Here is a 12018-nt window from a genome sequence, read left to right on the forward strand (position 1 = left end):
ATGGGCCGTGGACGTTGTGTGCTACACCACTGGCCGGGTTGGGGTGAGGAAGGGAGGGAGCCGTCTTTACAAATAGCTCTTTGACTAGAAGGTGGGGAATGAAGGTGGACTGAAAGGTTATGAATCAAGAGGTGTCTTTGAAGAGACCAAATGGAAACATGATTAATAGTTTCCTATAATTGGTGAGGAGCCCCTCCTCCTCGTGCAGGCGTTTGGGCTGGGAGGCATGCATGTGTGTCATGTGCACGTGCACGCAAGCCTGCCCACCCGGTGATTCCGATGGAGGGGTACACGCCGACCTGTCAGAACTGGAAATGTGCTCTCTCCCTCTCTCCTCCTCTGGGCAGTTGCTCAGGGACAGGGGAGGTGGAGGTGAAGCTGGTTCTCCACACGCCTCACAGAGCACCCCGGGGAAGCCAGTTGTGTGCCTTCGGAAGGGATCAGCTTTGGAGAAGCTCATCTGTCACAGGGGACTAGAGGCTCAAACGTCACACAACTCCAATCACGGATGAGTAGCAGCTCCCAGAAGGGACTTGAAGGTATGGAAAAAGCGAATTTCTCCAGACCCCATTGGCTGGAACCTTCCTGAACTGCCACTTCCACACATTCAAAGGATGCTGATAATTCGCTTTAAAACAAAGAATCTTCCTGAGTATCTGCAAGATCCTCAAGGGGCTTCTGAATCATAAAAAGATTTCAGACAATGGTCTTCTAAATACTGGAGAATTATGATGCTGTCTATAGTACGCATGTTAACTCTCTTTAACTACATGGAATGATACGCTTGAAAGTTAGAAAACACCCTAAAAATCCTGAGGACAGACATGCAGACTCTGTCACCCTGGTGACACTCCTGGTTAGAGTCCTCGCTGTGACTGAAACCAGCTCTCACTAGGTCAGGGTGATACCTGCTCGCACTGTGTCTTTGGCCGTTCCTGGGCAACTCAGCTCTTAGGGGCTCCAGATTCCCTCCTAAAGAAAATTAATAAGACTTTCCTGCTCACATCTTCCCTGCACACCCACAGGATTATTGTGGCAATCAAATGTGTCCAAATGTGTTCGAGCACCTTGAACACTAAAAATGCAAGTGCAAGCCGTTGTTTTATCGCTCCATTATATTCAGTTGTGAAACACTGTTTAAGCACGTACACACACACGCACACACATGCACGTACATGGACGTGCACACTCACATATACCTTTTAGGCCAATATAATCCCAAGCTACTGACATACATTGTCTACTACCACTGGATGTTCGGCAATGCTACTGTCCAAACACTGGGAAATAATGACTCCTCAGTTCTTTAGGACATTTACTGTAATAATTCCTTCCTCCCAGTGTTGAAAAATTTCTTAAAATTTCATTTTAACATCCCTTAATTTCTATATTTATTTCAACTTCTGTGTTGAGTATCTGTATTTATCTTTTAAATATACATTGAGATTTTTTGGCGTCCTAAGACACGATCACATGACTGCTTTCTGGCCCCACTGTTATTTAGAGTGGGAGGGGACTTTGAGATGACCTAGTCCAAAAGTCTGGCTCAGAATAGCCCTGCAGCTCCGTGCCAGGAAATAGCCAGTGGAAATAATAGCTGTCGAAGCTGCTTATTAAGCATCCACGATATGCTAGATCCTATGCAGAGTATGTAACAGAAATCGTATCTTCCCTCAAAGCTCTTACAGCAACTTTAAAAGCCATTTCTGCTGTGATAAACCTTCTAGGAGAGCCTGCTAGCACTGCAGAGAGGTGCTCTGAGAAAGGAAGGAAATGACAGCTTTGGAGGAGCAACAAAAAATCCTAGCAGGTTTATCCACAGAGATGTGGGCTTGCCCAGAGCCATCTGCATCTGAAGTGTTGTGGTTGGGGCTGGACGTGAGATTTTTCCTTCCACGTCCTAAGAAATGGACTCAATGCAGAGCACTCAGGCAGCTGCTATTACAGAAATTGGCTCTAAACCTCTTATAAGAGCTTTAGAAGGGCAATCAAGGTGGAGTGTGGCGTTTCTGTGGTTTTCCTTATTCTGTGCTCCGTGCCTCTGGAAATCAGACAGAAAACTGTCGCTTTTTTACTGCACCAGCATGATTGAATCAACAGGGTCCAAAATGCCCCCAGTAAATACAGTTTCTTCCTCTCCAGGCAGAACATAAGCCCTGGCATCTTGTCCTTGAATCTTGAAACTGACATTCAATATTTGCTTTCAAATGTCCTCTTTATTCCTCCTGTTTACATAAATGATCGAGTTATGCGAAATGCACACCAGGCACACACTGCATTTTCTTTCTAATCTCATTTGACCTTGTTCAGGCACAACAAATCCTAATCAGCTGACAGGAGAAATCAGATGCTGCATGCCAGTCTCTCCCGGCAACAAAGCATTTCCTTCTGTTTATGCCCAATCAGGCAGTTAAATAAAGGGCATTCTGGCCTCACAGGGGACTAGCTGCCAGGATGACGGAGGGCACTGGGAAATGCAGCAGACGCTCACAGGAAATCGTATTAGTTGCCCCAGGAGACCTGTCAGCCCCAAACATCACCAGAGCTGCAGGACAGAAACTGGGTCCAGTGTCTCACCCTGATCCCCCGGCAGTGCAAGAGCATGAGCTCACCCCAGGTTGTCACCTGGCTCCCCAGCAACTTCGGGAGAAGATGCTTGGGTAGGGACATGCCCAGGAGAGATGGGTTTCCCCTCCTCTGATATTGGCCACCCATCACCTATTCCATTCTATGTTTTCCTCAATCCCAGTTTTTAAATTTTGTTTTAATGTTTTCTTTAAGTAAAAAGAATACTTTATGCACATGATAAAACCGCACAGTGTATAGAAAGGTATAAAATGACCCTCCCTCACCCTCTTCTCCCCAAAGATAACCACCATTAACTTTGTATGTATGGATCCTTTCAGGGGGAAAATGTCTTTGGACCCCTGAATGTGCGCATGCTTCAAAGCAGCTGACTATGCGCAATGTTTTGCATCATTGTTTTGGATCATTGTTTTGCACTCAATAATAGATCTTTGCACATTGGTCTAGTCCACAGAAGCACCAATATTTTTTGCCTATATTATTGTGACATCCTCCTAACTGGCCTCCCTACTTCTCCCCTTACCTTCTACAGTTCATTTCAGAAGGATCCTGCTAAAAGGTAAATCAGATCATGTCCCTATTTGTTGAAAACTGTCCAGTACGTTTCCCTTGCACTAAGAGCAAAAGCTAAGCTCGCTCCCACCACCTGCCCCTCCCAGTTCGCCCCCTACACACTCCTTGATCACTGAGCTCCACTCACCTGCACCTCCCAGGTGCCGAGCTTGGTCCTACCTCAGGGCCTTTGCACTTGCTCTTGCCTCTGCCCAGAACCTATGTGTTTATCTTATGCCCCTAGATTCTTTGCATGGCTGGCTCTTTTCCTGTGATTCCCATCTCAGCTCTGACCCCGTCCTCCCTGACCACCTGTTCTAAATCAGTCTCTATTCACTGTCCTCTACATCCCACAGAGAACGTACTATTACTGAAAATTATTATGTCCATAAAATGTTTACTTATTGGTTTTCTGTCTCCCCCTATCACATACACTGGAATGTATATTCCAGTGTATGTAGTACATACACTGAGGACAGCAGGGACTTTGATGTCTTTTTGCCATTATATACTCAGCACCTAGACCAGTGGTTCTCAAACTTGGGTGTGCATCAGAATCACCTGGGGGCAGGGGAGGGTTGTTAAAATACAGATTGCTGGGCCCCAGGCTCAGAGTTTCTAATTCAAGGTCTGGGGTGGGCCTACTAAATTCAAATTTGTGTTTCTAACAAGTTTGCAGCTGATGCTGCAGCTGCTGGTCCAGGAGTTGCACCACCAGGCTGGACAATGCCTGGAACACCTGGGCGTTGGGTAGATATTGATGACATGAACGCACGAGTCTGCACATGGGTCTGCCACCTTCTTTGTGATGGCAGTTTTATTTTTCACTGATCATTTATTTATATTTATTGCACTAGACTGTGAGCCTCCTCAAAGTCTTTGTGATAAGTAGGCCCCAAGTTTTGTCAGCTAAAATGAGTTCTCATTGATTTGTCAGCTGATGATTAAAAACCTAAAGGTTTATAGGCCCAGGGGGAACCAGTGAGAGTCAGTCCTCATGTTCTGCCTCAGCAGAACATCAAACCAAAGGTGGTGCAAGTGTCACTTGGCATGTGACAGAGAGCTTCCCCCCCAGGAGTAATCATCACCGGGGTCTCCCTTGTAATGGTTTAACAACCTTCCTGTCTGTTCAGACTCAGCCTTAGTGCATCGGCTTGTGCACAACTGGTCTACCTGGACCCCAGGCAGGTTCCTCTGAGTCACAAAACCTCTAGAAAATCTGACAAGATCTATAACCCTATTCCCCAGAAGAATAAATGTGTATACACACACACTAACACACTTTTTTACATTTAATTTCAGGAAGTTACAAGATGCCCCAAGCCCATTTTAACTCAGGGTTAAGAACTCCTGGTTTAATAATTGGCTAGCTATTTGGTAAAAGAAACAAACAAATCAAAAAGCCCAGTGTTGATCCCCAGTTTATTATTTAGGTTCCTGATGAATCAGAGGTTTAAATGTCAGAAGACAAACCTTAGAGGAAAACATTAGAGGACAGCATTACAGGAAAACATTAGTTAATAAGATTTATAATCTTAGAGTGGGGAATACTTTTTGAAGCATGATTTGAAACGCAGAAGTGAAAATAAAACAGTGAAATTGATTCCATAAAACATAAAATGATCTGTACAGGAAAGAGGAAAAAAGGTTTTCCTGGTTCAGACTCTGGGGAGAAATCTATGAATTCCATCTTTCCCATTCACCTTCTTCCCACTGGAATCGTGCAAGTGGCTTACAGATAAGCCCCGTGGGACAGGACACAACCTTATCAGAGCAGAGGGGGTGAGACCACGTCCTCCAGTACAGCCCCATCACTGGGCTAATTATTTCACTAGCAGGGGTTTGGGTTTTAAAACAACTTTATTGAGATATAATTCAATAATCAATATAATTCATAATTGATGACACATACCATAGAGTTCAGCTGCTTAAAGTGTACAATTAAGTGGTTTTGGTATATTCACAAAGTTGTGTGGCTATCTCCACTATAATTTTAGAATATTTTTGTCACCCCCCAAAGAAACCCCATACCCATTAGCAATCGCTCCCCATCCTCCCCTCCTGCCAAGCCCAGGCAGCCACTAACGTGCTTTCTTGTCTCTATAGGTTTTTCTGCTCTGGCCATTTCTTGTCAATGAAATCATCCAAGCTGAGCCCTTTTCCCTTAGGATGATGTCTTCAAGGTTTATCCATGTTGTAGCGCACATCAACATTGCTTTCCTTTTTGTTGCTGAGTAGTATTTCATTGTATGGATACGCCACAGTTCATTCATTCATCAGCTGACACTTGGGTTGTTTGCTCTGTTTAACTATTATGGATAATGCTGCTATGAATGTTCATGTGCACGTTTTTATGTGAACATATGTTTTCATTTCTCTTGCATCTAGAAACGTCTTTTTCTCTCTTAAAGGTTTACTGAAAGAATTTATGTGTATATATATATATATATATATATATATATATATCCCCCACCCTGATCATAATCTCATGGAGAAGTGAGCGGGCTCTGCTCCTAAAGACCTCAGAGCTCTTACATCCCCCATCCGGGACCTTCTGTGTAATCCGGGGCACGACTCATTGTCACTGTGCCTCAGTTGTGCCATCGATAGCAGGAAGCTGAGAACACCAGCTCTTTGATCCTCTCATAGGATATTGCGAAGATAAATGAAGTGACATCATAGGATCTGCTCTTTGGAAGACACTAACCCGTATGAATGGGCTATTGTGCATCAAAGGAACAAGACACACCTGGACCAAGGGTTTTGCCAACACAGAGATGACTGCATTAGCCAAGAGGCCAGTGGCTTGATGTAGGGGCACAGACAGGATAAAAAAATAATCATTTTCTCAAGATTTTGGTTCCCTTTGAGATCAGAATTTGTTTGCCTTCCAAATCCTGCCAGCCACCCTCTGAGGGAGGGTCCCCAGCCCGGGCACCCTGGCCAGGGGCAGGAGGGAGGGCAGGGCCGTGTGGAGTGACTGGCAGCCAGAGGGGCAAGCTTAAATTCTGAAACTCACCCTCCAGCTAACGTTTCCCCAAAGACCACCCTACCTCATTCAATTAAAATGCACCCTACTCTCTACAGACCCCAGAAGCTCCTCTTTTTGTGAAATCCCTGACCCCTGACCTTCTTGTTGGCTCCCTCACCCCTGGGTAGAATCTAATAAGGACTCCCCTGCCATAGAGGTACTGGAGCCTAGGTGGCAGAAGAGGGGTCTAAAATATCTGCACATCCTCATTCTCTCTGACCAATCACCTGTGCCCCTTGCTCTTTAAAATCAGGCAGCAAGAAATTCCACTCATAGGCACATAAATGATGAATGGAATAGGAAACGAGATGGTAGGCATCCTGGGTTATACTGCCAACATCACCGCTTACTACCTGTATGATCTAGGACAAGTGACTTGATTCTTTGAGACTCAGTTTCCCCATCTGTTAAACGGGATCATAGCAGTTCTTGCCTCCGAGGGTCACTGTGAGCATTACCTGAGATGACGCCTATAGGGGCTCCAGCATACATTGCGAGCTCAGTGTTTGCTATAGTTATCATATTACTTTTTTTTTCTGAGACAGATTCTCACTCTGTCACCCTGGCTAGAGTGCAGTGGTATCATCATAGCTCACAGCAACCTCAAACTCCTGGGCTCAAGCGATCCTCCTGCCTCAGCCTCCTGAGTAGCTGGGACTACAGGTGCACGCCACCACACCCAGCTAATTTTTCTATTTTTTGTAGAGACAGGGTCTTGCTCTTGCTCAGGCTGGTCTTGAACTCCTGAGCTCAAGCAATCCTCCCACCTTGGCATCCCGGAGTACTAGGATTATAGGCATGAGCCACCGCGTCTGGCCTGTATTACTTTAAAAGTCAGAATTAAGGACCCAAGCAATCTATCCATTCTTCCTAAGCTGTTTAGGGAGGCTGGTTTTCTTTTGGTCAATTAATTGGACTCACTTAATTGGGCACCTACTATGTGTTTGACACCACAGAGAAGGCTGGAGGCGAAACTTAATTCTCCCCCAGGAATGTAAAATTCATGCTGTGACAGAAACTAAGAGACATGAAATTCTTAGAGAATGTGTAAATAGTAAACGTCAATCCTAACAGTCAACGCCATCCAGGTTCGGAGAGGGGAGACAGCAGAAGAGTCTAGAAGGGCCACGCAAGGCCTCAGAAGGGGAGGCAGCCCCACGGCAGGCTCTTGCGGGGCAAGATGAGTTCACATCGGCAGAGGAGGAGGAGACAGAACTGAGCACTGGGGGGTCCGGGGAAGGGAGACCCACGCGAGCACAGGCAGGTCTGGGCATGGTGGGTGGGCTGGGCACTGAGCCACAGACAAGCCTGCTGGTATCTTCCCTACTAGCAGGATCTTGGAATGACATGCCATGGGATCTTTTATTCACCTGTGCCACTAATTATTATCCTTCCTGTGAGATTTCCTGTCACTAATAAATTTTTGTGGCTTGTAAGAGGGAGGAAGGAGGAGGAGTTATGTTGGAGGAGCTTTGACTCTTAATCCAGACCACTGCAAAAAGAGTGACACAGAGTGGCAACCATTGACCTTGGCCACCCTGCATCTAGCCCCCATTCTCCTGGGATGAGCACCTCGATTATCTCTGGGGAACCACCCTTTCATTGCTCTCAGTCCATGCGGTGTTTGGATGGGACTGACTCAGCCCCTAAGGCAGGGATGGGCACGATGCCCGCACTGGTTCTGTGAGACGTGACCCTGAGACTCCAGCTAGAGCTACTGCGAAAGGCAAGCACCTGCTCTTGCAGGGTGGCTATGCCAGCAGAATGTTGGCGGGAGCTGCTGGCAGCATCTTGGCACCACAACAGGCAACTTTTCCTGCAAACAGAATGACACAGGGGATGCACAGCCAAGAAATGGAACGAAATTTGAGATGCCATCATCCGGGCACCTGGAGCCTGTCATAGCAGAACCTTGGCTTTTTCAAGTTACATGGGCAAAACACTTTCCTCTTTTTGCCTAAGTCTCTTCAAACTGGGTTTTAGCCTATTGTCACTAAAGCATCCTGACTTATTCAAGTAACTACCTTGTTCCCACGAGGATTTTGTTGCATTCTCATGAGCATGGACATCTGTAGTCCATAGCCCCGGGGTGGCCTGTCCAGGCTAACAGGCTGCCTGTGCAAGCGCTAGTGGCATCTGTATGTGTCCCTAAATAGACACAGGTACATGTGACAGCCTGTACCTCTATCCGTAACAGAGACATTGGGGGCAGAAAAAGACTCTGCAAAATTTGCTCCTCCTCTTTGTCTGCTTACAGAGCAATTCTCCCCAAACCCCTGATTTTATTCCTCTTGCTCTCAGTGAGGGGATATTTTGCAGGGCTCTGAGGAGTCAGGGAGAGATGGGGAAGGGAGGTGCTGGGGGAAAGGAGGCTCTACATACCCCATTTTTGTGTTTTCCTTTTTGCCCAATAACCATAACAAAGACTCAGCTGGCATCCTTTTGTTTTCTATTTCATGCAGGGCTTTTTAAAACAAAGCATTAACTCTACCGTGATGGGATTTGCCTAATGATTTCCTGGTAAATGTCTTTTTGGATCTCAGCAAAGATAATTCACTTGGTAGGAATCACTTCCTGCTTCCCCACTAAGAACCAGACCTACCCAGTTCTTTCTGGGAGCAAGTTGGCTTTTGAATGAGAGAAGGGAGTACAGGAATGTTGTACTCTAGCGTTCATCCATAGACTCAAGCCTGCCACAGACCCAGATCAGGGAGGGAGAAAAAGGCAGCGGGGGGGTGGGGAGACGGTTCATGCTGAGCGCAAGCACGAAGCCGAGCGGGAGGTCTGTAGCCACGTGAGCCCCTCGCAGAAACAAACCCACTCACCTCTTTGCCTCGGCTCTGGGCTGCTTTCTTTCCCGGGCAGTGGCAGCTTTGCAGCGTCCACACCGTCCAACCGGGACCGCCGCAGGCAGGCTGCCGCAGGAGGAAGGGAGTTCCCATTCACCACCAGAAGGGAGTGTCCTCCAAGAAAAGGAGGCGATGCCCTCACTCCCCTGGAGTGGAGGCTGTTGGAGCCACTCGTCCTCTTTCTCCTGCTCCTTCTGGTGTGAGTGGCGCTCGCAGAGCCCCCAGAGAAGGGCTGAATGAAACCACGCACCACACCCACCCTGAGAGCACGTTGGCCTCCCAGCCTCGGGGAACCTGGGGAGGGAGGCCACCCTCCTGGGCCCCTGCAAGTGGCCCGCGGGAAGCCCAAGGACAAGCACTGGCGTATTTATTTCTCCCCCTCTCATGTGATCTTATTTTTGGACTGGACACGAAAGCTATTTGGGGTCTGGACAGCTGCCAGGTAAAAGGACAATAATCTCATCCAAGTTGTCTCCATGCCGCTCTGAACACGAGTCCCCGTTACCTTTCCCTGGTGGGGCAGAAGGGTAGGGGTGGGGCTTGCTCCGAGCCTGACTTTCGGCACATCCAAGCACTTTGTCCAGCTAACCATGTTTGTTTTCCAATTAGTCGATCACCACCCTTTAAGGTTTCACAGAGGATAAATGTCATGAAAAAAGTCATGACTTTTATGTCTTTTTTTTTTTTTGTCTTTTTTAAGGCAGGTGTTTCTGAGGCTGGTGGTGGTCGTGTCGCACTGTCATCATACATGCTATTTTAGACCCAGAGACCCTCCGATCAGCCCCCACCCTGGAAGGCGTGCGTAAGCTCCAACAAAATGCATCAGTTCTGCCTTCCTCCCCGGGCTGTTTTTGCTTCTCACTCTTAGGCTTGGAAAACTGAAGACATTGAAATGTTTGATTTTTTTTTTTTTTTTACCTGTGATTCTTCCTCTTCAGACACGAATGGCAAGTTTTGAAACAGTCATGCCTGACAAGATGCCAATTCAATATCATCGTCTTCATCAGCAGCACTGTTATTTATTGAGCTCTTGGTAAAGGCCATTCACGCGCTGAACACTTATCCTGGGTTGTCTCATTTATCTCAGCGTCCGTCCCTACCAGGCGTGTGATGCCGCTCCTATTGGACAGCCGGGGAAGCTGAGGTCTGGAAAGCTCCTGTCCCGACCTTCAGAAAGGTCGGGTGGGATGTGAGCGCCTGTCTGACTCCAGGGTTAGATCTCTTGGCTGCTTTGCCCTGCTGTCTCCTGAAGATATAAATGGTTGAGATTTCGCTGTTGTTTTCATTTTAGAAGAGGAAAGACAAACCTTATGTTTGATTCAGACCCATGAGTTCAATCCCTGATTTATTTCCCAAATTCAGTTTTTGAAAGGAAAAGAGAATAAGGTTTTTGTCTGTTGACAGTCCCAGGCCCTGGTTCTTCTAGGTGTAGGATGGGGCGTCTCTGGCCTCCATTCTCACTGGGGCCATTTTCCTAGGAACAATGCACCATGCAGACACCAGAGAGGACCGGGCTGGGCCCTGCCCGGGCAGGACTCGCGCGGCGCCCAGGCTGGGCTGCCCTTCCCGCTGCGCGGAGCGAGAGCGAGAGAGTGAGCCCGACAGCTTGTCCAACACTGGCCTCTGCTGGCGACCAGCCCGCATTGCCCCAGGACGGGTGTCTTCAAGGCTTTCCAAGGAGCGCGCCAAGGATTATTTTTAGAGTGTCAATTTCTTCCGGTAGGCTTTCCTAAAACGGGTTTGCCTGAGCACGCATCTGGTTCCCCTGCTGTAAGAAATGAAAGCACACTTGTCACTCTTCGCCAGTCTCACTAAGGTGCCATTGCCCCAACTGTAAAAATCTCTAGGTCCCCAGACTGGCAGCTTGCTTTAATGATGTCATTCATCTTCCTTTAACCATTATTTAGACATTTTTTAAATTTAACAAGATTGTCTCTTTCATCCCTTGATACTGAGGGACAGAACTGTGGAAGCAAATCAAAATGAAGATTAGAAATCATCATAACAACAGATTCATAGGTACACTTAATGATGTCACAGTTTAATCTTTAAATTCCAATATTTACAATATGCTACAAGTTATAATCTTGAAACACTATAAATTTAATCATGAAAATTAACATCAATTTTATAATGTGAGCATAGGTAATATGGTTTTTAAAAATTGTTTTAGAGGACACACGAGCAAAAACAATCTGTGAAGACTGCTGCACCTTGGGCTGGCTGTCGCTGAGTGAAGACAGGTTGTCATCTGCCCATCCATCAAACACCCATTGAGTCCTTCCCATGTCGGGCTTTGTTTGGGGCACTAGAGATTAATACAAAAACAGTGGCAAAAACTGACATGTTACATGCCAAATTCTTAATCATGGCTACCCCTAGGGAGTTGAGTGAGGGAAACAGATTAATTTAACAGATACTCAAATAAATGTAAGAATTCAACTCTGATAAGTACCACCAAGGAGGGGTGCTTGGCGATTAGAGAATGGACAGTGGGGACTGACCTCACTCACTTTTGTCCCCATAAAATCAGCAAGCCACTTGGCCTCCTGGCTGGTACTCCCTTCTCTTTCTTTGGGATGCCAGGCATCTCCCTGCTCTCCCTCCCTTTCCTGTCTTTCTCATTCTCTCTGTCTTTCTAAAGGATAGGGGAAACTTTTTGTGAACTAAAATAAAATTTTAGGCTCACCCCCCCACCACCACCACCGGCTGACTGAACGGACCCCCTCATGGCCAAAGGAATATCCTAAAACTAAATTGCTTGTGCTCTATAAATGAAATAAAAAAACCTGGATGATAGCACATCTGTAAACAGCATGCTTTACTGAGTATTTTAAACCCACTGTTGAGACCTTCTGCTTAGAAAATAAGATTTCTTTCCAAGTATGACTGCTTATTGACAGTGCACCTGGTCACCCAGGAGCTCTGATGGAGATGTACAAGGAGATCAACGTTGTTTTGATGCCTGTTAACACAACATCCTGCAGCCCATAGATCAAG

General features: G+C 46.6%; 1 protein-coding gene across 3 annotated transcripts in view; it reads right to left on the bottom strand.

The window, feature by feature from the left end:
- FGF1 (fibroblast growth factor 1) overlaps positions 1-9351 on the bottom strand; it is an 88123-nt gene extending 78772 nt beyond the window's left edge. For all 3 annotated transcript variants that reach the window (XM_045551094.1, XM_045551093.1, XM_045551095.1), the window contains exon 1: positions 8995-9351. The gene's annotated coding sequence lies outside the window, so the exon portion shown is untranslated. The remainder of the gene's footprint in view (positions 1-8994) is intronic.
- Between the last annotated feature and the right edge of the window lie 2667 nt (positions 9352-12018).

This window comes from Lemur catta, chromosome 5 (genome assembly GCF_020740605.2).
Source record: "Lemur catta isolate mLemCat1 chromosome 5, mLemCat1.pri, whole genome shotgun sequence".
NCBI lineage: Eukaryota > Metazoa > Chordata > Mammalia > Primates > Lemuridae > Lemur > Lemur catta.